This window comes from Pristiophorus japonicus, unplaced genomic scaffold (assembly GCF_044704955.1).
Source record: "Pristiophorus japonicus isolate sPriJap1 unplaced genomic scaffold, sPriJap1.hap1 HAP1_SCAFFOLD_594, whole genome shotgun sequence".
Lineage (NCBI taxonomy): Eukaryota > Metazoa > Chordata > Chondrichthyes > Pristiophoridae > Pristiophorus > Pristiophorus japonicus.
Genome location: NW_027254503.1, coordinates 286939 through 310851, shown reverse-complemented (window position 1 = coordinate 310851; position 23913 = coordinate 286939). Strand labels below are relative to the sequence as shown.

At 52.0% G+C, this 23913-nt stretch overlaps 4 non-coding genes across 4 annotated transcripts; all 4 read right to left on the bottom strand.

The window, feature by feature from the left end:
- Positions 1-1118: 1118 nt before the first annotated feature.
- On the bottom strand, positions 1119-1191 carry trnat-ugu (transfer RNA threonine (anticodon UGU)). The gene has a single exon. It is a non-coding gene; the product is annotated as a tRNA-Thr (tRNA).
- An 8347-nt stretch (positions 1192-9538) lies between these two features.
- trnat-agu (transfer RNA threonine (anticodon AGU)) lies at positions 9539-9611 on the bottom strand. Its single transcript has one exon. It is a non-coding gene; the product is annotated as a tRNA-Thr (tRNA).
- A 945-nt stretch (positions 9612-10556) lies between these two features.
- trnat-ugu (transfer RNA threonine (anticodon UGU)) lies at positions 10557-10629 on the bottom strand. Its single transcript has one exon. It is a non-coding gene; the product is annotated as a tRNA-Thr (tRNA).
- A 7648-nt stretch (positions 10630-18277) lies between these two features.
- Positions 18278-18350, bottom strand: trnat-ugu (transfer RNA threonine (anticodon UGU)). The gene has a single exon. It is a non-coding gene; the product is annotated as a tRNA-Thr (tRNA).
- Between the last annotated feature and the right edge of the window lie 5563 nt (positions 18351-23913).

Genomic DNA, 23913 nt, shown 5'->3' with positions numbered 1-23913 from the left:
AAGGAGTGAGAGAGAGGGAAGGGGAGAGTGAGGGAAAGGAGTGAGAGAGAGGGAAGAGGAGAGTGACCCGAAGGAGTGAGAGAGAGGGAAGGGGAGAGTGAGGGGAAGGAGTGAGAGAGAGGGAAGGGGAGAGTGAGGGGAAGGAGTGAGAGAGAGGGAAGGGGAGAGTGACGGGAAGGAGTGAGAGAGAGGGAAGGGGAGAGTGAGGGGAAGGAGGGAGAGAGAGGGAAGGGGAGAGTGACGGGAAGGAGTGAGAGAGAGGGAAGGGGAGAGTGAGGGGAAGGAGGGAGAGAGAGGGAAGGGGAGAGTGAGGGGAAGGAGTGAGAGAGAGGGAAGGGGAGAGTGAGGGGAAGGAGGGAGAGAGAGGGAATGGGAGAGTGAGGGGAAGGAGTGAGAGAGAGGGAAGGGGAGAGTGAGGGGAAGGAGTGAGAGAGACGGGGAAGAGGAGAGCCAGAGGGAACAACAACAATAATGTTTATTTATATAGCGCCTTTAACGTAGTGAAACGTCCCAAGGTGCTCCACAGGAGGATTATGTGATAAAAATTTGACACAGAGTCACAAAAGCAGATATTAGGGCAGGTGACCAAAAGCTGGGTCAAAGAGGTCGGTTTAAGTAGTGTCTTGAAGGAGGAGAGAGAGGTCGAGAGGCGGGGAGGTTTAGGAAGGGAGTTCCAGAGCTTGGGGCCCAGGCAACAGAAGGCCCGGCCACCGATGGTGGAGCGATTATATCAGGGAGGCTTTGAGGGTGTCCCTTGTAACGTTCCCTCTGCCCACCTTTGGCTCGTTTGCCGTGAAGGAGATCAGAGTAGAGCGCTTGCTTTGGGAGTCTCGTGTCTGGAACATGCGGACTCTGTGGCCCTGCCCAGCAGATAGCTCTTGGTCGGCTGGTGCGGACACGATGGGCCGAAATGGTCACCTTCCGTGCTGTAAGTTTCTATGAGTTGATGATATATCGGTGTCTCTGAGACTGGATGTGGAAAAGGTGGGATACAGACTGGGAGTGGGAAGTGAAAGTACTGTGGGCAGATTGTAAAGTGCGGAGTGAGTGGTTCCTGTTGATGGTGTCGGCCTGTCGCCGATTGATGGTCAATTCAGTAACAGAAGCCAAAATTGAGTAGGCCCCAGTGAGATTTGAACCCACGACCCCTGGTTTACAAGACCAGTGCTCTAACCCCTGAGCTATGGAGCCACCTGTATCACCAGCTCCTGTTTCCATCTTACTATTGTTAACAAGGAGGTGGGGCCCGAATAATCATTCTCGGTGATTCATCCCTGAACATTGACAGAATCTTACAGTACACAAGGAGGGCCATTCGGCCCATCGTGTCTGTGCCGGCTCTGTGAGAGAGATTAGTGCTTGGAAGTTGTAAAAGGAGGGAGAGAGGGGAATGAGTGGGAGAGGGAATGGGAGAGAGAGGGGGAAGGAGTCAGCCAGAGGGGAATGGGAGAGAGTGTAATGGGAGAGAGCGAGAGGGGGAGGGGAGCGAGATGGGAAGTCGAGAGAGGGAGGAGGCAGGGGAGAGAGAAAGGAAGGGGAGAGAGAGGGAGCAGGGGAGAATCTGAAAAGAAAGGCAAAAGAGCGAGAGAGAGGAGTGAGGGGAGGGAGAGGAAGGGGAGAGAGCGGGAAAGGGGAGAGAGATGGGAAGTCGAGAGAGGGAGGAGGCAGGAGAGAGAGAAAGGAAGGGGAGAGAGAGGGAGCAGTGGAGAATCTGAAAAGAAAAGCAAAAGAGGGAGAGAGAGGAGTGAGGGGAGGGAGCGGAAGGAGAGAGAGGGGAAGGGGAGAGAGAGAGGGAAAGGGGAGAGAGAGATGGAGAAAGTGAGATTGCGGGAAAGTGAGAGAGGAGTTAAAAAAAAAAATGTCCAACGGGTCGTGATCTGGAAAGCAGAGAGACAGGGAAAGGTGTGAGGGGAGCCTATAGTTCCAGGGTCAATCTCAGAGCTGTTTAATATTTATAATCAATGCCTTTGTGAATTGACGGTGAATTTAACTACTGAACTAATTTTGAGTAGGTTGCAGTGAGATTTGAACCCACGATACCTGGTTTACTAAATACTGTTTGAAGAATGAGGAGGGGGTCAGTGAAATACTCAGATTGTGTCTCATCCCCCAGACTCCTGCCTCCGTCTCTTCAATATTCACTTCTCAACATCGATATATCGGGTCTTTAACGTAGTAAAACATCCCAAGGCAACTCAGTCACACTCTGGCTCTGTCTCTCTTTCTCTCTGTGTCTCTGTCTCTCTCTCTTTCTTTCTGTCTCTCACCTTCTCACTTTGTCCCTCGAGCGGAGAGGCTGGAGCGGGGGAAGGGGAGAGAGAGGGAGAAGGGAAGAGAGGGGGGGGGGATTGGAGAGATGAGGAGGGGGAGAGTCTGATGGGAAAGGGGAGAGCGAGAGCTAGGGAATGAAAGGGAGGATGGAGGGGAGTGGAGACTGGGGAGGGGAGCCAGAAGGAGAGGGAGGAGAGAGAGAGGAGGGGAGAAAATGAAAAGGGAGAGGGGAAGGAGTGAGCGAGAGGGGAAGGGGAGAGAGAGAGGGGGAAGGGGAGAGCAAGAGGGGGAGGGGAAAGAGTGGGAAGGGGAAAGAGAGGGGGGAAGGGGAGAGCGAGAGAGGGGAGGGGAAAGAGTAGGAAGGGGAGAGAGAGGGGGGGGAAGGTGAAAGAGATGTTAAGAGGAGTGATGGGGAAGGAGTGAGAGAGAGAGGGGAAGGAGTGAGAGAGCGAGGAAGGGGAGAGAGAAAGGGGAAGGGGAGAGAGGGAGAAGGGGAGAATCTGAAAGGAAAGGGAAAAGAGAGAGAGAGAGGAGGGAGGGGAGGAAAGGGAGCGGAGAAGGAGGAGGGAGAGGGAGAGTGGAAAGGCAGAGTCGGAAGGGGAGAGAGTGGGACGGGAAGAGGGTGAGGCGAGGGAGGGGAAAGGGGGAGAGGGGAATGAGTGAGAGACGGGGAAAGCGAGATAGTGGGAAAGTGAGAGAGGAATAAAAAGATGTGGAACGGGTCGTGATTGTTGTGTACACATGTAAACGTCACCAATATGTAAGACTTGCCACTAGGGGGCACACCTGTGGGAGACCCAATGGTCACCTGTACACCCTGGGACAAGCAGGTATATAAGGTGACTCACCATACTGCTTCCCCACCCTGGAGTCTGAATAAAGAGCACAAGGTCACCACAGTTTGAGCTTGCAATACAGTCCTGTGGATTTATTCTGAACATCACTCACTGGCGACGAGTAACGGATCACCAACCTTCACACGGTAATGGCTGCCGTTGGTCTTGTTGAGGGATTTGTTGAGGGTGATGATTTGGGAAGCCTTCGTTGAGCGTCCCGACCGGTACTACGTCGCCAATGAACAGGACGAGGCTGAGAGAGGGCGATCAAGACCAGGGCGATTCTCCTCACCGTATGTGGGTCTCCGATATACGGCCTGCTCAAAAACCTGCTGGCACCGGTCAAACCAGAGGAGAAGACTTACACAGAGCTGTGTGTGCTGGTGTGGGAACGCCTCAAGCCGAAGGAGAGCACCTTAAAGGCCAGGTATCACTTTTACACCCACCGGCGCTCCCAGGGCCAGAAGATTCCTTGCGGGGCAGTACGGTTTTTGCGGGATCTTTGCGGGAAATGTTGCCGAACGGTTTCGTGCTCGGAATCGGTCACGAGGTCATCCTTCGCAAGCTGCTGTCTGCCGGATCCCGGGATAAACGGGCCCTTTTCGGAATGGGAGGCACTGACTAGTGGGGTGCCGCAGGGCTCAGTGCTGGGACCCCAGCTATTTACAATATACATCAATGATTTAGATGAAGGAATTGAGTGTAATATCTCCAAGTTTGCAGATGACACTAAGCTGGGTGGCCAGTGTGAGCTGTGAGGAGGATGCTAAGAGGCTGCAGGGTGACTTGGACAGGTTAGGTGAGTGGGCAAATACATGGCAGATGCAGAATAATGTGGATAAATGTGAGGTTATCCACTTTGGGGGCAAAAACAGGAAGGCAGAATATTATCTGAATGGTGACAGATTAGGAAAAGGGGAGGTGCAACGAGACCTGGGTGTCGTGGTTCATCAGTCATTGAAAGTTGGCACGCAGGTACAGCAGGCGGTGAAGAAGGCAAATGGTATGTTGGCCTTCATAGCGAGAGGATTTGAGTATAGGAGCAGGGAGGTCTTACTGCAGTTGTAAGGGCCTTGGTGAGGCCTCACCTGGAATATTGTGTTCAGTTTTGGTCTCCTAATCTGAGGAAGGACATTCTTGCTATTGAGGGAGTGCAGCGAAGGTTCACCAGACTGATTCCCGGGATGGCTGGACTGATATATGAGGAGAGACTGGATCAACTGGGCCTTTATACACTGGCGTTTAGAAGGATGAGAGGGGATCTCATAGAAACGTATAAGATTCTGACGGGACGGGACAGGTTAGATGCGGGAAGAATGTTCCCGATGTTGAGGAAGTCCAGAACCAGGGGACACAATCTAAGGATAAGGGGTAGGCCATTTCGGACTGAGATGAGGAGAAACTTCTTCACTCAGAGAGTTGTTAACCTGTGGAATTCCCTGCCGCAGAGAGTTGTTGAGGCCAGTTCATTGGATATATTCAAGAGGGAGTTAGTTATGGCCCTTAAGGCTAAAGGGATCAAGGGGTATGGAGAGAAAGCAGGAAAGGGGCACTGAGGTGAATGATCAGCCATGATCTTATTGAATGGTGGTGCAGGCTCGAAGGGCCGAATGGCCTACTCCTGCACCTATTTTCTATGTTTCTATGTTTCTATCTGAGCAAGGCCATCACGACAGCCCAGGCCTTCATATCCACGAGCGATAACACGAAACAGATTCGAAGCTCACCGGCAAGTACTGTGCATAAAATAATGTATTCAGCAGGCAGAGCGGCACAGGACAGGGCCCACATGACCGCAGAGGCCAGACCTAGGCCTCGAGTGACTCAGAGTCCGCCGTGGGCCGTGAATGCGTATCCATTAGCACCATGTTGGCGCTGCTGGGGTCAGCCATCGAGCCCATCAATGTCGATTCAAGCCCTGTGTGTGCAAGGGCCGTGGAACAATGGGGCACCTCCAGCGAATGTGCAAACGGTCTGTGACTCACCACGTGGCAGAGTCAGGAGAGGACCATCGATCCAGCGAGGGTCACGCTGAACGAGCAGGAGAGGCAACTCAACCTGAGGCTGAAGGGGAAGTACATGGGGTACACACCTTCACCACCAAAAGCCCTCCGATAATGTGAAAAGTTGGACCTAACGGTACTCCAGTCTCCATGGAACTAGACACGGGGGCGGGTCAATCAATAATGAGCCAGAAGGCATTCGAGAGGCTGTGGGGGGGGGCGACAGAGCACAATGACCCAAGCTGATCCCGATTCAGGCAAAGCTGGGCACCTACACCAAGGAACTGAGACCAGTTATTGGTAGTGCGGGCATAAGGGTATCCCATGAGGGAGCGGTGCGCGATTTACCTCTGTGGATTGTTACAGGTGATGGGCCAATGCTGCTTGGTAGAAGGTGGATGGGGAAGATTCGATGGAACTGGGAAGACCTCTGCGTACCTTCTCTGGCAAACAACCTCTCCCCTTGCTCAAAGGCTGAGCAAGCCCCCCACCTTCAGCTGAACCAGGCGTCGAAGTGCAGATCCATTTGCAGACCCCCGAGGCACAGGCCGCTCGTCGCGACCACCAAGAGGCGAAGACCAACCGAGCAGCGGTTACAGACGGAGGGTACCCAGCACCCGAAGCCGACGACCTCTTGGCGGCGACGGAAGAGGCTCCAGGTCGACCAAGCGGAGTGGGGCTCCGGCCGAAACCATCCGAATGTGTCTTCCCGACGCCAGAGGCGGGAATCCCTGGGGAGGAAGATGGCGGCAGTCGAGAGAAGCGTCCAGACCACGGGTCGAGAGAAACGTCCAGACCACGGGATGTGGCCGCAACGGAACAGAGGCATGTGTTGGCCAGCGAGGAAGGCCACTGGGTTTGGGGCAAAGGTAAAGTGGGGGGCCGCTGAGAAGGCCAGAAATGGACTGGGATGGATTGGCGAATGATACTGAAGGGGTTGACTGTGGATGGGCAATGGCAGACATTTAGAGACCGCATGGATGAACTACAACAATTGTACATTCCTGTCTGGCATAAAAATAAAAAAGGGAAGGTGGCTCAACTGTGGCTATCAAGGGAAATCAGGGATAGTATTAAAGCCAAGGAAGTGGCATACAAATTGGCCAGAAATAGCAGCGTACCTGGGGACTGGGAGAAATTTAGAACTCAGCAGAAGAGGACAAAGGGTTTGATTAGGGCAGGGAAAATTGAGTATGAGAAGAAGCTTGCAGGGAACATTAAGACGGATTGCAAAAGTTTCTATAGATATGTAAAGAGAAAAAGGTTAGTAAAGACAAACGTAGGTCCCCTGCAGTCAGAATCAGGGGAAGTCATAACGGGGAACAAAGAAATGGCGGACCAATTGAACAAGTACTTTGGTTCGGTATTCACTGAGGAGGACACGAACAACCTTCCGGATATAAAAGGGGTCAGAGGGTCTAGTAGGGAGGAGGAACTGAGGGAAATCCTTATTAGCCGGGAAATTGTGTTGGGGAAATTGATGGGATTGAATCCCCAGGGCCTGATGGACTGCATCCCAGAGTACTTAAGGAGGTGGCCTTGGAAATAGTGGATGCATTGACAGTCATTTTCCAACATTCCATTGACTCTGGATCAGTTCCTATTGAGTGGAGGGTAGCCAATGTAACCCCACTTTTTAAAAAAGGAGGGAGAGAGAAAACAGGTAATTATAGACCGGTCAGCCTGACATCGGTAGTGGGTAAAATGATGGAATCAATTATTAAGGATGTCATAGCAGTGCATTTGGAAAGAGGTGACATGATAGGTCCAAGTCAGCATGGATTTGTGAAAGGGAAATCATGCTTGACAAATCTTCTGGAATTTTTTGAGGATGTTTCCAGTAGAGTGGATAAGGGAGAACCAGTTGATGTGGTATATTTGGACTTTCAGAAGGCGTTCGACAAGGTCCCACACAAGAGATTGATGTGCAAAGTTAGAGCACATGGGATTGGGGGTAGTGTACTGGCATGGATTGAGAACTGGTTGTCAGACAGGAAGCAAAGAGTAGGAGTAAATGGGTACTTTTCAGAATGGCAGGCAGTGACTAGTGGGGTACTGCAAGGTTCTGTGCTGGCGTCCCACTGTTTACATTGTACATTAATGATTTAGACGAGGGGATTAAATGTAGTATCTCCAAATTTGCGGATGACACTAAGTTGGGTGGCAGTGTGAGCTGCGAGGAGGATGCTGTGAGGCTGCAGAGCGACTTGGATAGGTTAGGTGAGTGAGCAAATGCATGGCAGATGAAGTATAATGTGGATAAATGTGAGGTTATCCACTTTGGTGGTAAAAACAGAGAGACAGACTATTATCTGAATGGTGACAGATTAGGAAAAGGGGAGGTGCAAAGAGACCTGGGTGTCATGGTACATCAGTCATTGAAGGTTGGCATGCAGGTGCAGCAGGCGGTTAAGAAAGCAAATGGCATGTTGGCCTTCATAGCGAGGGGATTTGAGTACAGGGGCAGGGAGGTGTTGCTACAGTTGTACAGGGTCTTGGTGAGGCCACACCTGGAGTATTGTGTACAGTTTTGGTCTCCTAACCTGAGGAAGGACATTCATGCTATTGAGGGAGTGCAGCGAAGGTTAACCAGACTGATTCCCGGGATGGCGGGACTGACCTATCAAGAAAGACTGGATCAACTGGCCTTGTATTCACTGGAGTTCAGAAGAATGAGAGGGGACCTCATAGAAACATTTAAAATTCTGACGGGGTTAGACAGGTTAGATGCAGGAAGAATGTTCCCAATGTTGGGGAAGTCCAGAACCAGAGGTCACAGTCTAAGGATAAGGGGTAAGCCATTTAGGACCGAGATGCGGAGGAACTTCTTCACCCAGAGAGTGGTGAACCTGTGGAATTCTCTACCACAGAAAGTAGTTGAGGCCAATTCACTAAATATATTCAAAAAGGAGTTGGATGAGGTCCTTACTACTAGGGGGATCAAGGGGTATGGCGAGAAAGCAGGAATGGGGTACTGAAGTCCTGCACCTATTTTCTATGTTTCTATGTTTCTATGAACCCACTATGTTCCAATAAGTTGTTTGCACTGTGGAACCCATGTGAGCGTTCTTTCGCGGCCAATGGTGTACTATCATATGGGGTCGGGGGTACGTTAAAACAAGCCAAAGTAGCGGGCAAACAACAACCGGTCGTATATGTATCTGACAAAGTACTTGTAGCAAGTGATGTGTTATCACATTACCGCCTGCTCACGGCGAACCGCCAGACGGGAGTGTTGCAGCTTATCCGTCGCAAAGACGTAATGCTCATCCCATCAGATTGCCCCCCTCACCCTGTGGGACAAACCCTGCAACGTGTTACAAAGAAAGGCAGGGAGGCTACACACAGTCGGTGGTGCGGGAACCTCCGTACTACGGCCCAGGATCCACGGGGGACCACACAGCCTCCCGCTACCACTGAAAGTCTCAGGGCCGTATCGGCCCATCCTGGGCTCTCCAGGCCTTAGGGTCAGCGACAATAGTCCGCAGCGGGCAGCCCAGATCACCAAGCCGAGCACCACACGTGTCGCGGTAGACTCCCTACAGACCCCGGCTGTCCCGGGTTGCTACGCAGTCACCGGACAGAGTCGCTCAGGACCGAGCCTTCCGTCTGCTATCAGCAGAGAATGCACCACGATCGTACGGCCCCCCTCCACACCACATCAGAATAAGTGACGTGGACAATATTCAGGGCCCCCAGATGGGGCCGAGAGCACTGTGTGAGACAAAGAGGGGAATGGAGTGTGTGTGTGTGTGTGATGAAAATGGAGTGTTTGGTTGTGAAACCATGTACTGAGCAAACGCAGAAAGCGTTTGGACCAGACCAGACTGCAAACTATCGATAAGCAGGCCACCATTGTGAAAGGACCTGGCCACGTCTGTCCCATCACACCAGGCACTCGGCCGGGCAGCAACGTTCCGACCAACTCACCCAGGCCAGGAATTCAAATCAGGTGATCGACCCGGGGACACAGGGCGTCATATCGCCTCAACTTGCAAATAACTGGTACATAAGCCTTTGGAGGGGGCCGGGGGGGGGGAGTGATGTTATGTATGCACCTAAACCTCACCAATATGTCAGACTTGCCACTAGGGGGCACACCTGTGGGAGGCCTAAGGGTCACTTGTGCACCCTGGGACAAGCAGGTGCATAAGGTGATCCACCATGCTGCTTCCCCACTCTGGGGTCTCAATAAAGAGACCAAGGTCACAATAGTTTCAGCTTACGATACGGTCCCGTGGATTTATTCTGAACATAACAGTGATGGGGGTGGCAGAGAGAGATTTGGAAGGGGAGAGAGAGTGTGAGGGAGACAAGGGGAGGAGAGGGGAGCCTGTTGTTCCAGGGTCGGTCTCAGAGCTGGTTAATATTTATAATTAAAGCCCTTGTTCATTGACGGTGAATTTAATAAATAAGCTGATCTTGAGTAGGCCCCATTGAGATTTGAACTCATGACCCCTGGTTTACTAGACCAGTGCTCTAACCCCCGAGCTATGGAGCCACCTGCTCTAGGAAAGACAGGTGAAGGAGCAGGAAAGAGAGGGGAAGGGAAAAGAGAGAGTGGAAGGAGTGAGAGAGAGGGGGAAGGGGAGACAGAGAAGGAAGGAGTGAGAGAGAGGGGGAAGGAGGGGGAAGAGGAAGAGAGGGAGGGAAAGGAGTGAGAGGGGGAAAGGGGAGAGAGAGTGTGGAAGGGAGGGAGAGAGTGTGGAAGGGAGGGAGAGAGTAGAAGGAGTGAGAGGGGGAGGGGAGGGGAAGAGAGGGGAGGAGTGAGTGAGAGAGAGAGAGGGGAAGTGGAGAGAGAGTGGAAGGAGTGAGAGAGGGGGAAGGGGAGAGAGATGGGGAGAGGAGAGATGGGAACGAGAAAGCGAGGGAGAAGGGGAGAATCTGAAAAGAAAGGGAAAAGGGAGAGACAGAGGAGGTAGGGGAGGAGAGAGAGGGGAGGGGAGAGGGAAAGGGAGAGTGAAAAGGCAGAACAGGAGGGGGAGAGAGGGTGGAGAGAGTGGGTAGGGGAATGAGGGGGAGGGGAGAGAGAGGGAAGATAGAGGAAGAAGGAGAGAGAGGGAAGGAGTGCGCGGTGAATGAAAGTGAGAGAGAAGGGGAGAGAGGGGAAGTGGAGAGCGAGAAAAGGGAAGGGTTAGAGAGAGGCGGGAAGGGGAAGGTGATCGTGGAGGAGTTGGAAAGAGAAGTGAAGGGGAAAGGGAGAGAGAAAGAGGGGCGAGGGGAAAGAGAGGGGACGGAGAGAGAGAGAGTGAAAGGATGGGGGAGAGAGGGGGAGGGGAGTCTGTGAGGGACGGGGAAAGCTCGATAGCGGGAAAAAGATGCAGAACGGGAAGGGAGAGTGATATTACTGGAGACAGAAGGAGATTGTTGTTCCAGGGTCAGTCTCAAAGCTGTTTAATAGCCTTGTTCATTGAGGGTGAATTTAAATATTGAGTTAACTTGGAGGAGGCCCCATTGAGATTTGAACTCATGACCCCTGGTTTACAAGACCAGTGCTCTAACCCCTGAGCTATGGAGCCTCCTGTTTGAGGAGTTACAGGGGAAGGAACAGGAAAGAGAGGGGACGGGGAAAGAGAGCGTGGAAGGAGTGAGCGAGATGGGGAAGGGGAAAGAGAGGAAGGGGAGAGAGAGGGAGACGGAGTGACAGAGAGAGGAATGGGAGAGAAGGAGAGGGGGAGGGGAGAGACGGGAAGGGGAGAGAGATGGGAAGACGAGAGAGGGAGGAGGCAGGGGAGAGAGAAAGGAAGGGGAGAGAGAGGGCAAAGGGGAGAATCGGAAAAGAATGGTAAAGAGAGAGAGTGGAGGGAGGGGAGGGACGAGAGTGGAAGGGGAGAGGGAGAATGAAAGGGAGAGTGAAAAAGCAGAGGGGGAAGGGGAGAGAGGAGGGAGAGAGGGGGAGGGGAGAGAGAGGCAAGATAGCTGAGGGAGGAGAGAGAGGGGAAGGAGTGGGGGGAGAATGACAGTCGAGAGGAAAGGGGAGAGAGAGAGAGAGGGGAAGGGGAGTGAGCGAGGGGAATGGTAATGTGGGAGGGCAAGGGGAGAGAGAGAGGGGGAGGGGGAAAGAGAAGGGATGAAGAGAGTGAGTTCAGGGGGGGAGAGAGAGCGGAAGGACTGAGAGAAGGAAGGGGAGAGAGAAGAATAGATGGTTCTGTTGTGTATCTGTAAAGCATGCACTCCCATCTTCCACCACCAGGGAGCGCATTCCCTGAAGTCCCAAGGGATCCCAGCATCCCTTGGGAGCACTGTATATAAGCCGGCCCCTAAGGCCTGTTCCTCACTCTGGAGTGTCTTAATAAAGACTGAGGTCACTGTTACTTTAACCTCCCTGTGTGCAGTCTCATCTGTGTTCGGAACACAACAGGTTCATTCTCTGGTTACCAACCAGTAACTTGTATTCGGAACCCAGGAGAGGGCTCGGAGCTAGTTAGAGTGGGTGAGAGCTCAGATGAACCGGAACCCAAGAAAGAATGCAAAAGGCAGGAGGCAACAGAGCAGAGTAGCACTGGGGTAAGGGTAAACCACAAGGTGATAGGAAGGGACAATATGTATGAAGATAAAGGGGCTGCAGGAAGGGTCAAAACTAAAAATCATGGTTTAAAAACTAGTATTAAAACACTCTACCTGAACGCACGCAGCATTCGAAATAAAGTAAATGAGTTGACGGCACAAATCATTACAAATGGGTATGATTTGGTGGCCATTACAGAAGCATGGTTGCAGGGTGGCCAAGACTGGGAATTAAACATACAGGGGTATCTGTCAATTCGGAAAGACAGACAAGAAGGGAAAGGAGGTGGGGTAGCTCTGTTAATAAAGGATGATATCAGGGCAGTTGTGAGAGATGATATTGGTTCTAATGAACAAAATGTTGAATCATTGTGGGTGGAGATTAGAGATAGTAAGGGGAAAAAGTCACTGGTGGGCGTAGTTTATAGGCCCCCAAATAATAACTTCACAGTGGGGCGGGCAATAATCAAGGGAATAATGGAGGCATGTGAAAAAGGAGGGATTTTAACCTACATATCGATTGGTCAAATCAAATCGCACAGGGTAGCCTGGAGGAGGAATTCATAGAATGCATACAGGATTGTTCGAACAGTATGTTACAGAACCTACAAGGGAGCAAGCTATCTTAGATCTGGTCCTGTGTAATGAGACAGGAATAATAAACGATCTCTGAGTAAAAGATCCTCTCGGAATGAGTGATCACAGTATGGTTGAATTTGTAATACAGATTGAGGGTGAGGAAGTAGTGTCAGAAACGAGCGTACTATGCTTAAACAAAGGGGACTACAGTGGGATGAGGGCAGAATTGGCTAAAATAGACTGGAAACACAGACTAAACGGTGGCACAATTGAGGAACAGTGGAGGACTTATAAGGAGCTCTTTCATAGTGCTCAACAAAAAGATATTCCAGTGAAAAAGAAGGGCGGAAAGAGAAGGGATAACCAGCCGTGGATAACCAAGGAAATAAGGGAGAGTATCAAATTAAAAACCAATGCATATAAGGTGGCCAAGGTTAGTGGGAAACTAGAAGATTGGGAAAATTTTAAACGACATCAAAGAATGACTAAGAAAGCAATAAAGAAAGGAATGATAGATTACAAAAATAAACTTGCGCAAAACATAAAAACGGTAGTAAAAGCTTTTACAGATATATAAAACGGAAAAGAGTGACTAAAGTAAGTGTTGGTCCCTTAGAAGATGAGAAGAGGGATTTAATAATGGGAAATGTGGAAATGGCTGAGACCTTAAACAATTATTTTGCTTCGGTCTTCACAGTGGAAGACATAAAAACCATGCCAAAAATTGCTGGTCACAGGAATGTGGGAAGGGAGGACCTTGAGACAATCACTGTCACTCGGGGGGTAGTGCTGGATAGGCTAATAGGACTCAAGGTAGACAAGTACCCTGGTCTGGATGAAATGCATCCCAGGGTATTAAAAGAGATGGCGGAAGTTATAGTAGATACATTCGTTATAATCTACCAAAATTCTCTGGACTCTGGGGAGGTACCAGCGGATTGGAAAGCAGCTAATAACGCCTCTGTTTAAAAAAGGGGCAGACAAAAGGCAGGTAACTATAGGCCGGTTAGTTTAACATCTGTAGTGGGGAAAATGCTTGAAGCTATCATTAAGGAAGAAATAGCGGGACATCTAGATAGGAATAGTGCAATCAAGCAGACGCAACACGGATTCATGAAGGGGAAATCATGTTTAACTAATTTACTGGAATTCTTTGAGGATATAACGAGCATGGTGGATAGAGGTGTACCGATGGATGTGGTGGTATTTAGATTTTCAAAAGGCATTCGATAAAGTGCCACACAAAAGGTTCCTGCAGAAGATAAAGGTACGCAGAGTCAGAGGAAATGTATTAGCATGGATCGAGAATTGGCTGGCTAACAGAAAGTAGAGAGTCGGGTTAAATGGGTGCTTTTCGGGTTGGAAATCGGTGGTTAGTGGTGTGCCAAAGGGATCGGTGCTGGGACCACAACTGTTTACAATATACATAGATGACCTGGAAGAGGGGACAGAGTGTAGCGTAACAAAGAGAGAGTGGAAGGAGTGAGAGAGAGGGGGAAGGGGAAATAGAGAGGGAGGGGAAGAATGGCGATGGAGTGAGTGAGAGAGGCTAATGGATGAGAGCGGAAGGGGAGAGTAAGAGATGGAAGTGGAGAGAGGGGAAGTGGAGAGAGGGGAAGGGGAGAGGGGGGAAGGGGAGAGAGGGAGGAGGCAAGGGAGAGAGAAAGGAAGGGGAGAGAGAGGGAGAACGGGAGACTCTGAAAAGAAAGGGAAAAGAGAGCGAGAGAGAAAGGAGGGAGGGAGGGAAGTGGAGAGTGAAAAGGTGAGGGGAAGGGGAGAGAGGGTGGAGAGCCTGGGTTGGCGAAAGAGACAGAGTGAGCGGAGAGAGGGGGTGAGAGAGTGGATAGCGGAGAGAGAGTGTGAGGCGATGGAGGGGGAAGGGGGGAGAGGGGAATGAGTGACAGATGGGGAAAGCGAGATAGTGGTAAAGGGAGAGAGGGGTAAAAAGATGCAGAACATGTCCTGATATGGAAGGGAGAGAGACAGGAGCTTGTTGTTCCAGGGTCGGTCTCGGAGCTGTTTAATATTTATAATTACATCCCTTGTTAATTGACAGTGAATTTAAATACTGAACTAATTTTGAGTAGGCCCCAGTGAGATTTGAACCAACGACCGCTGGTTTATTAGCCCAGTGCTCTAACCCCTGAGACATGGAACCACCTGCCCTGAGCTATGGGTCATTCCCCAGTTAGTGCTGTGTGTTTGAAGAATGAGGAGGGGTCAGTGAAACGCTCAGATTGTGTCTCATCCCCCAGACTCCTGCCTCCGTCTCTTCAATATTCACCTCTCAACATCGATATATCGGGTCTTTCACGTAGTAAAACATCCCAAGGCAACTCAGTCACACTCTGTCCCAATCTCTCTTTCTCTCTGTCTCTCTGTCTCTGTCTCTTTCTTTCTGTCTCTCATCTTCTCACTCGGTCCCTCGAGGGGGGAGGGTGTAGCGGGGGAAGGGGAGAGAGAGGGAGAAGGGAAGAGAGGGGGGGGATTGGAGAGATGGGGAGGGGGAGAGTCTGATGGGAAAGGGGAGAGCGAGAGCGAGGGAATGAAAGGGAGGATGGAGGGGATGGAGACTGGGGAGGGGAGGGAGAAGGAGAGGGAGGGGAGAGAGGGGTAAGGAGTGAGAGAGTGAGGAAGGGGAGAGAGAAAGGGGAAGGGGAGAGAGGGAGAAGGGGAGAATCTGAAAGGAAAGGGAAAAGAGAGAGAGAGAGGAGGGAGGGGAGGAAAGGGAGCGGAGAAGGAGGAGGGAGAGGGAGAGTGGAAAGGCAGAGTCGGAGGGGGAGAGAGTGGGACGGGAAGAGGGTGAGGTGAGGGAGGGGAAAGGGGGAGAGGGGAACGAGTGAGAGACGGGGAAAGCGAGATAGCGGGAAAGTGAGAGAGGAATAAAAAGATGTGGAACGGGTCGTGATTGTTGTGTACACATGTAAACGTCACCAATATGTAAGACTTGCCACTAGGGGGCACACCTGTGGGAGACCCAATGGTCACCTGTACACCCTGGGACAAGCAGGTATATAAGGTGACTCACCATACTGCTTCCCCACCCTGGAGTCTGAATAAAGAGCACAAGGTCACCACAGTTTGAGCTTGCAATACAGTCCTGTGGATTTATTCTGAACATCACTCACTGGCGACGAGTAACGGATCACCAACCTTCACACGGTAATGGCTGCCGTTGGTCTTGTTGAGGGATTTGTTGAGGGTGATGATTTGGGAAGCCTTCGTTGAGCGTCCCGACCGGTACTACGTCGCCAATGAACAGGACGAGGCTGAGAGAGGGCGATCAAGACCAGGGCGATTCTCCTCACCGTATGTGGGTCTCCGATATACGGCCTGCTCAAAAACCTGCTGGCACCGGTCAAACCAGAGGAGAAGACTTACACAGAGCTGTGTGTGCTGGTGTGGGAACGCCTCAAGCCGAAGGAGAGCACCTTAAAGGCCAGGTATCACTTTTACACCCACCGGCGCTCCCAGGGCCAGAAGATTCCTTGCGGGGCAGTACGGTTTTTGCGGGATCTTTGCGGGAAATGTTGCCGAACGGTTTCGTGCTCGGAATCGGTCACGTGGTCATCCTTCGCAAGCTGCTGTCTGCCGGATCCCGGGATAAACGGGCCCTTTTCGGAATGGGAGGCAGTGACTAGTGGGGTGCCGCAGGGCTCAGTGCTGGGACCCCAGCTATTTACAATATACATCAATGATTTAGATGAAGGAATTGAGTGTAATATCTCCAAGTTTGCAGATGACACTAAGCTGGGTGGCGGTGTGAGCTGTGAGGAGGATGCTAAGAGGCTGCAGGGTGACTTGGACAGGTTAGGTGAGTGGGCAAATGCATGGCAGATGCAGTATAATGTGGATAAATGTGAGGTTATCCACTTTGGGGGCAAAAACAGGAAGGCAGAATATTATCTGAATGGTGACAGATTAGGAAAAGGGGAGGTGCAACGAGACCTGGGTGTCATGGTTCATCAGTCATTGAAAGTTGGCATGCAGGTACAGCAGGCGGTGAAGAAGTCAAATGGTATGTTGGCCTTCATAGCTCGGGGATTTCAGTATAGGAGCAGGGAGGTCTTACTGCAGTTGTACAGGGCCTTGGTGAGGCCTCACCTGGAATATTGTGTTCAGTTTTGGTCTCCTAATCTGAGGAAGGACATTCTTGCTATTGAGGGAGTGCAGCGAAGGTTCACCAGACTGATTCCCGGGATGGCAGGACTGACATATGAGGAGAGACTGGATCGACTGGGCCTGTATTCACTGGAGTTTAGAAGGATGAGAGGGGATCTTATAGAAACGTATAAGATTCTGACGGGGTTAGACAGGTTAGATGCAGGAAGAATTTCCCAATGTTGGGGAAGTCCAGAACCAGGGGTCACAGTCTAAGGATAAGGGGTAAGCCATTTAGGACCGAGTTGCGGAGGAACTTCTTCACCCAGAGAGTGCTGAACCTGTGGAATTCTCTACCACAGAAAGTTGTTGAGGCCAATTCACTAAATATATTCAAAAAGGAGTTAGATGAGGTCCTTACTGCTAGGGGGATCAAGGGGTATGGCGAGAAAGCAGGAATGGGGTACTGAAGTTGAATGTTCAGCCATGAACTCATTGAATGGCGGTGCAGGCTAGAAGGGCCGAATGGCCTACTCCTGCACCTATTTTCTATGTTTCTATGTTTCTATTCTGACGGGACAGGACAGGTTAGATGCTGGCCGAATGTTCCCGATGTTGGGGAAGTCCAGAACCAGGGGACACAGTCTAAGGATGAGGGGTAAGCCATTCAGGACCGAGATGAGGAGAAACTTCTTCACTCAGAGAGTTGTTAACCTGTGGAATTCCGTGCCGCAGAGAGTTGTTGAGTTCAGTTCATTGGATATATTGAAGAGGGAGTTAGATATGGCCCTTACGGCTAAAGGCATCAAGGGGTATGGAGAGAAAGCAGGAAAGGGGTACTGAGGGAATGATCAGCCATGATCATATTGAATGGTGGTGCAGGCTCGAAGGGCCGAATGGCCTACTCCTGCACCTATTTTCTACGTTTCTATGTTTCCCAGATTTATTTCTCCCTAAAATGTCAGGATATCGCAGGAAGGATGTGATTGCACTGGAGAGGGTGCAGAGGAGATTTACCAGGATGTTGGCGGGACTGGAGAATTTTAGCGACGAGGGAAGATTGGATCGGCTGGGGTTGTTTTCTTTGGAACAGAGGAGGCTGAGGGGAGACCTCCATTCCTTCACCCAGAGGGTGGTGGGGGTCTGGAACTCACGGCCTGAAAGGGTGGTAGAGGCAGAAACCCTCACCACATTTAAAAGGTACTTGGATGTACACTTGAAGTGCCGTAAGCTACAGGGCTACGGACCGAGAGCTGGAAAGTGGGATCAGGCTGGGATCATATCATCATCATAGGCAGTCCCTCGGAATCGAGGAAGACTTGCTTCCACTCTTAACATGAGTCCTGAGGTGGCTGAACAGTCCAATACGGGAACCACAGTCCCTGTCACAGGTGGGACAGATCGACGTTGAGGGAAGGGGAGGGTGGGACTGGTTTGCCGCACGCTCCTTCCGCTGCCTGCGCTTGGTTTCTGCACGCTCTCGGCGACGAGACTCGAGGTGCTCAGCGCCCTCCCGGATGCACTTCCTCCACTCCGGGCGGGACTGGTCTTTGGCCAGGGACTCCCAGGTGTGGGTGGGGATATTGCACTTTATCAGGGAGGCTTTGAGGGTGTCCCTTGTAACCTTCCCTCTGCCCACCTTTGTCTCGCTTGCCGTGAAGGAGTTCCGAGTGGAGCGCTTGCTTTGGGAGTCTCGTGTCTGGGACATGCGGACTATGTGGCCCTGCCCAGCAGATAGCTCTTGGTCGGCTGGTGCAGACACGATGGGCCGAAATGGTCTCCTTCCCTGCTGTAAGTTTCGATGAGTCGATGATATATCGGTGTCTCTGAGACTGGATGTGGAAAAGGTGGGATACAGACTGGGGGTGGGAAGTGAAAGTACTGTGGGAAGATTGTAAAGTGCGGAGTGAGTGGTTCCTTTGATGGTGTCGGCCTGTCGCTGATTGACGGTCAATTCAGTAACAGAAGCCAAAATTGAGTAGGCCCCAGTGAAATTTGAACCCACGATCACTGGTTTACAAGACCAGTGCTCTAACCCCTGAGCTATGGAGTCACCTGTAACACCAGCTCCTGTTTGCATCTTACTATTGTTAACAAGGAGGTGGGGCCCGAATAATCATTCTCGGTGATTCATCCCTGAGCATTCACAGAATCTTACAGCACACAAGGAGGGCCATTCGGCCCATCGTGTCTGTGCCGGCTCTGTGAGAGAGATTAGTGCTTGGAAGTTGTAAAAGGAGGGAGAGAGGGGAATGAGTGGGAGAGGGAATGGGAGAGAGAGGGGGAAGGAGTCAGCCAGAGGGGAATGGGAGAGAGCGAGAGGAGGAGGAGTGAGAGATGGGAAATCAAGAGAGGGAGGAGGCAGGGGAGAGAGAAAGGAAGGGGAGAGAGAGGGAGCAGGGGAGAATCTGAAAAGAAAGGCAAAAGAGCGAGAGAGAGGAGTGAGGGGAGGGAGCGGAAGGAGAGAGAGGGGAAGGGGAGAGAGAGAGGGAAAGGGGAGAGAGAGATGGAGAAAGTGAGATCGCGGGATAGTGTCTCATCCCCCAGACTCCTGCCTCCGTCTCTTCAATATTCGCCTCTCAACATCGATATATCGGGTCTTTCACGTAGTAAAACATCCCAAGGCAACTCAGTCACACTCTGTCCCAATCTCTCTGTCTCTCTGTCTCTCTCTCTCTCTCAATCTCTCTCTCTCACTTTCTGTCTCTCTTTCTCTCTGTCGCTCTGTCTCTATCTCTTTCTTTCTGTCTCTCACCTTCTCACTCTGTCTCTCGAGGCGGGAGGGTAGAGCGGGGGAAGGGGAGAGAGAGGGAGAAGGGGAGAGAGAGGTTGGGGGGATGGGAGAGATGAGGAGGGGGAGAGTCTGATGGGAAAGGGGAGAGCGAGAGCGAGGGAAGGAAAGGGAGGAGGGAGGGGAGTGGAGACAGGGGAGGGGGGGAGAAGGAGAGGGAGGGGAGAGAGAGGAGGGGAGAAAATGAAAAGGGAGAGGGGAAGGAGTGAGCGAGAGGGGAATGGGAGAGAGAGGGGGAAGACGAGAGCGAGAGAGGAGGGAGGGGAAGGAGAGGGAAGGGAAGGTGAGAGAGGGAGAAGGGGAGAGAGAGGGGGAAGGCGAGAGCGAGAGAGGGGAGGGGAAAGAGAGGGAAGGGGAGAGAGAGCGGGGGGATGGTGAAAGTGATGTTAAGAGGAGTGATGGGGAAGGAGTGAGAGAGAGAGGGGAAGGAGTGAGAGAGTGAGGAAGGGGAGAGAGAAAGGGGAAGGGGAGAGAGGGAGATGGGGAGAATCTGAAAGGAAAGGGAAAAGAGAGAGAGAGAGGAGGGAGGGGAGGAAAGGGAGCGGAGAAGGAGGAGCGAGAGGGAGAGTGGAAAGGCAGAGTCGGAAGGGGAGAGAGTGGGACGGGAAGAGGGTGAGGCGAGGGAGGGGCAAGGGGGAGAGGGGAATGAGTGAGAGACGAGGAAAGCGAGATGGCGGGAAAGTGAGAGAGGAATAAAAAGATGTGGAACGGGTCGTGATTGTTGTGTACACATGTAAACGTCACCAATATGTAAGACTTGCCACTAGGGGGCACACCTGTGGGAGACCCAATGGTCACCTGTACACCCTGGGACAAGCAGGTATATAAGGTGACTCACCATACTGCTTCCCCACCCTGGAGTCTGAATAAAGAGCACAAGGTCACCACAGTTTGAGCTTGCAATACAGTCCTGTGGATTTATTCTGAACATCACTCACTGGCGACGAGTAACGGATCACCAACCTTCACACGGTAATGGCTGCCGTTGGTCTTGTTGAGGGATTTGTTGAGGGTGATGATTTGGGAAGCCTTCGTTGAGCGTCCCGACCGGTACTACGTCGCCAATGAACAGGACGAGGCTGAGAGAGGGCGATCAAGACCAGGGCGATTCTCCTCACCGTATGTGGGTCTCCGATATACGGCCTGCTCAAAAACCTGCTGGCACCGGTCAAACCAGAGGAGAAGACTTACACAGAGCTGTGTGTGCTGGTGTGGGAACGCCTCAAGCCGAAGGAGAGCACCTTAAAGGCCAGGTATCACTTTTACACCCACCGGCGCTCCCAGGGCCAGAAGATTCCTTGCGGGGCAGTACGGTTTTTGCGGGATCTTTGCGGGAAATGTTGCCGAACGGTTTCGTGCTCGGAATCGGTCACGAGCTCATCCTTCGCAAGCTGCTGTCTGCCGGAGCCCGGGATAAACGGGTCCTTTTCGGAATGGGAAGCAGTGACTAGTGGGGTACCGCAGGGCTCAGTGCTGGGACCCCAGCTATTTACAATATACATCAATGATTTAGATGAAGGAATTGAGTGTAATATCTCCAAGTTTGCAGATGACACTAAGCTGGGTGGCGGTGTGAGCTGTGAGGAGGATGCTAAGAGGCTGCAGGGTGACTTGGACAGGTTAGGTGAGTGGGCAAATGCATGGCAGATGCAGTATAATGTGGATAAATGTGAGGTTATCCACTTTGGAGGCAAAAACAGGAAGGCAGAATATTATCTGAATGGTGACAGATTAGAAAAAGGGGAGGTGCAACGAGACCTGGGTGTCATGGTTCATCAGTCATTGAAAGTTGGCATGCAGGTACAGCAGGCGGTGAAGAAGTCAAATGGTATGTTGGCCTTCATCGCGAGGGGATTTGAGTATAGGAGCAGGGAGGTCTTACTGCAGTTGTACAGGGCCTTGGTGAGGCCTCACCTGGAATATTGTGTTCAGTTTTGGTCTCCTAATCTGAGGAAGGACATTCTTGCTATTGAGGGAGTGCAGCAAAGGTTCACCAGACTGATTCCCGGGATGGCAGGACTGATATATGAGGAGAGACTGGATAAACTGAACCATTATACACTGGTGTTTAGAAGGATGAGAGGGGATCTTATAGAAACGTATAAGATTCTGACGGGACGGGACAGGTTAGATGGAGGAAGAATGTTCCCGATGTTGGGGAAGTCCAGAACCAGAGGACACATTCTAAGGATAAGGGGTAAGCCATTTAGGACCGAGATGAGGAGAAACTTCTTCACTCAGAGAGTTGTTAACCTGTGGAATTCCCTGCCGCAGAGAGTTGTTGAGGCCAGTTCATTGGATATATTCAAGAGGGAGTTAGATATGGCCCTTACGGCTAAAGGGATCAAGGGGTATGGAGAGAAAGCAGGAAAGGGGTACTGAGGTGAATGATCAGCCATGATCTTATTGAATGGTGGTGCAGGCTCGAAGGGCCGAATGGCCTACTCCTGCACCTATTTTCTCTTTTTCTGTGTTTCTATCTGAGCAAGGCCATCACGACAGCCCAGGCCTTCATATCCACAAGCGATAACACGAAACAGATTCGAAGCTCACCGGCAAGTACTGTGCATAAAATAATGTATTCAGCAGGCAGAGCGGCACAGGACAGGGCCCACATGACCGCAGAGGCCAGACCTAGGCCTCGAGTGACTCAAAGTCCGCCGTGGGCCGTGAATGCGTATCCATTAGCACCATGTTGGCCCTGCTGGGGTCAGCCATCGAGCCCATCAATGTCGATTCAAGCCCTGTGTGTGCAAGGGCCGTGGAACAATGGGGCACCTCCAGCGAATGTGCAAAGGGTCTGTGACTCACCACGTGGCAGAGTCAGGAGAGGACCATCGATCCAGCGAGGGTCACGCTGAACGAGCAGGAGAGGCAACTCAACCTGAGGCTGAAGGGGAAGTACATGGGGTACACACCTTCACCACCAAAAGCCCTCCGATAATGTGAAAAGTTGGACCTAACGGCACTCCAGTCTCCATGGAACTAGACACGGGGGCGGGTCAATCAATAATGAGCCAGAAGGCATTCGAGAGACTGTGGGGGGGGGCGACAGAGCACAATGACCCAAGCTGATCCCGATTCAGGCAAAGCTGGGCACCTACACCAAGGAACTGAGACCAGTTATTGGTAGTGCGGGCATAAGGGTATCCCATGAGGGAGCGGTGCGCGATTTACCTCTGTGGATTGTTTCAGGTGATGGGCCAATGCTGCTTGGTAGAAGGTGGATGGGGAAGATTCGATGGAACTGGGAAGACCTCTGTGTACCTTCTCTGGCGAACAACCTCTCCCCTTGCTCAAAGGCTGAGCAAGCCCCCCACCTTCAGCTGAACCAGGCGTCGAAGTGCAGATCCATTTGCAGACCCCCGAGGCACAGGCCGCTCGTCGCGACCACCAGGAGGCGAAGGTCAACTGAGCAGCGGTTACAGACGGGGGTACCCAGCACCCGAAGCCGACGACCTCTTGGCGGCGACGGAAGAGGCTCCAGGCCGACCAAGCGGAGCGGGGCTCCGGCCGAAACCATCCGAATGTGTCTTCCCGACGCCAGAGGCGGAAATCCCTGGGGAGGAAGATGGCGGCAGTCGAGAGAAGCGTCCAGACCACGGGTCGAGAGAAACGTCCAGACCACGGGATGTGGCCGCAACGGAACAGAGGCATGTGTTGGCCAGCGAGGAAGGCCACTGGGTTTGGGGCAAAGGTAAAGGGGGGGGCCGCTGAGAAGGTCAGGAACCCACTATGTTCCAATAAGTTGTTTGCACTGTGGAACCCATGTGAGCGTTCTTTCACGGCCAATGATGTACTATCATATGGGGTCGGGGGTACGTTAAAACAAGCCAAAGTAGCGGGCAAACAACAACCGGTCGTATATGTATCTGACAAAGTACTTGTAGGAAGTGATGTGTTATCACATTACCGCCTGCTCACGGCGAATCGCCAGACGGGAGTGTTGCAGCTTATCCGTCGCAAAGACGTAATGCTCATCCCATCAGATTGCCCCCCCCCCCCTGTGGGGCAAACCCTGCAACGTGTTACAAAGAAAGGCAGGGAGGCTACACACAGTCGGTGGTGCGGGAACCTCCGTACTACGTCCCAGGATCCACGGGGGACCACACGGCCTCCCGCTACCACTGAAAGTCTCAGGGCCGTATCGGCCCATCCTGGGCTCTCCAGGCCTTAGGGTCAGCGACAATAGTCCGCAGCGGGCAGCCCAGATCACCAAGCCGAGCACCACACGTGTCGCGGTAGACTCCCTACAGACCCCGGCTGTCCCGGGTTGCTACGCAGTCACCGGACAGAGTCGCTCAGGACCGAGCCTTCCGCCTGCTATCAGCAGAGAATGCACCACGATCGTACGGCCCCCCTCCACACCACATCAGAATAAGTGACGTGGACAATATTCAGGGCCCCCAGATGGGGCCGAGAGCACTGTGTGAGACAAAGAGGGGAATGGAGTGTGTGTGTGTGTGTGATGAAAATGGAGTGTTTGGTTGTGAAACCATGTACTGAGCAAACGCAGAAAGCGTTTGGACCAGACCAGACTGCAAACTATCGATAAGCAGGCCACCATTGTGAAAGGACCTGGCCACGTCTGTCCCATCACACCAGGCACTCGGCCGGGCAGCAACGTTCCGACCAACTCACCCAGGCCAGGAATTCAAATCAGGTGATCGACCTGGGGACACAGGGCGTCATATCGCCTCAACTTGCAAATAACTGGTACATAAGCCTTTGGAGGGGGCGGGGGGGGGAGTGATGTTATGTATGCACCTAAACCTCACCAATATGTCAGACTTGCCACTAGGGGGCACACCTGTGGGAGGCCTAA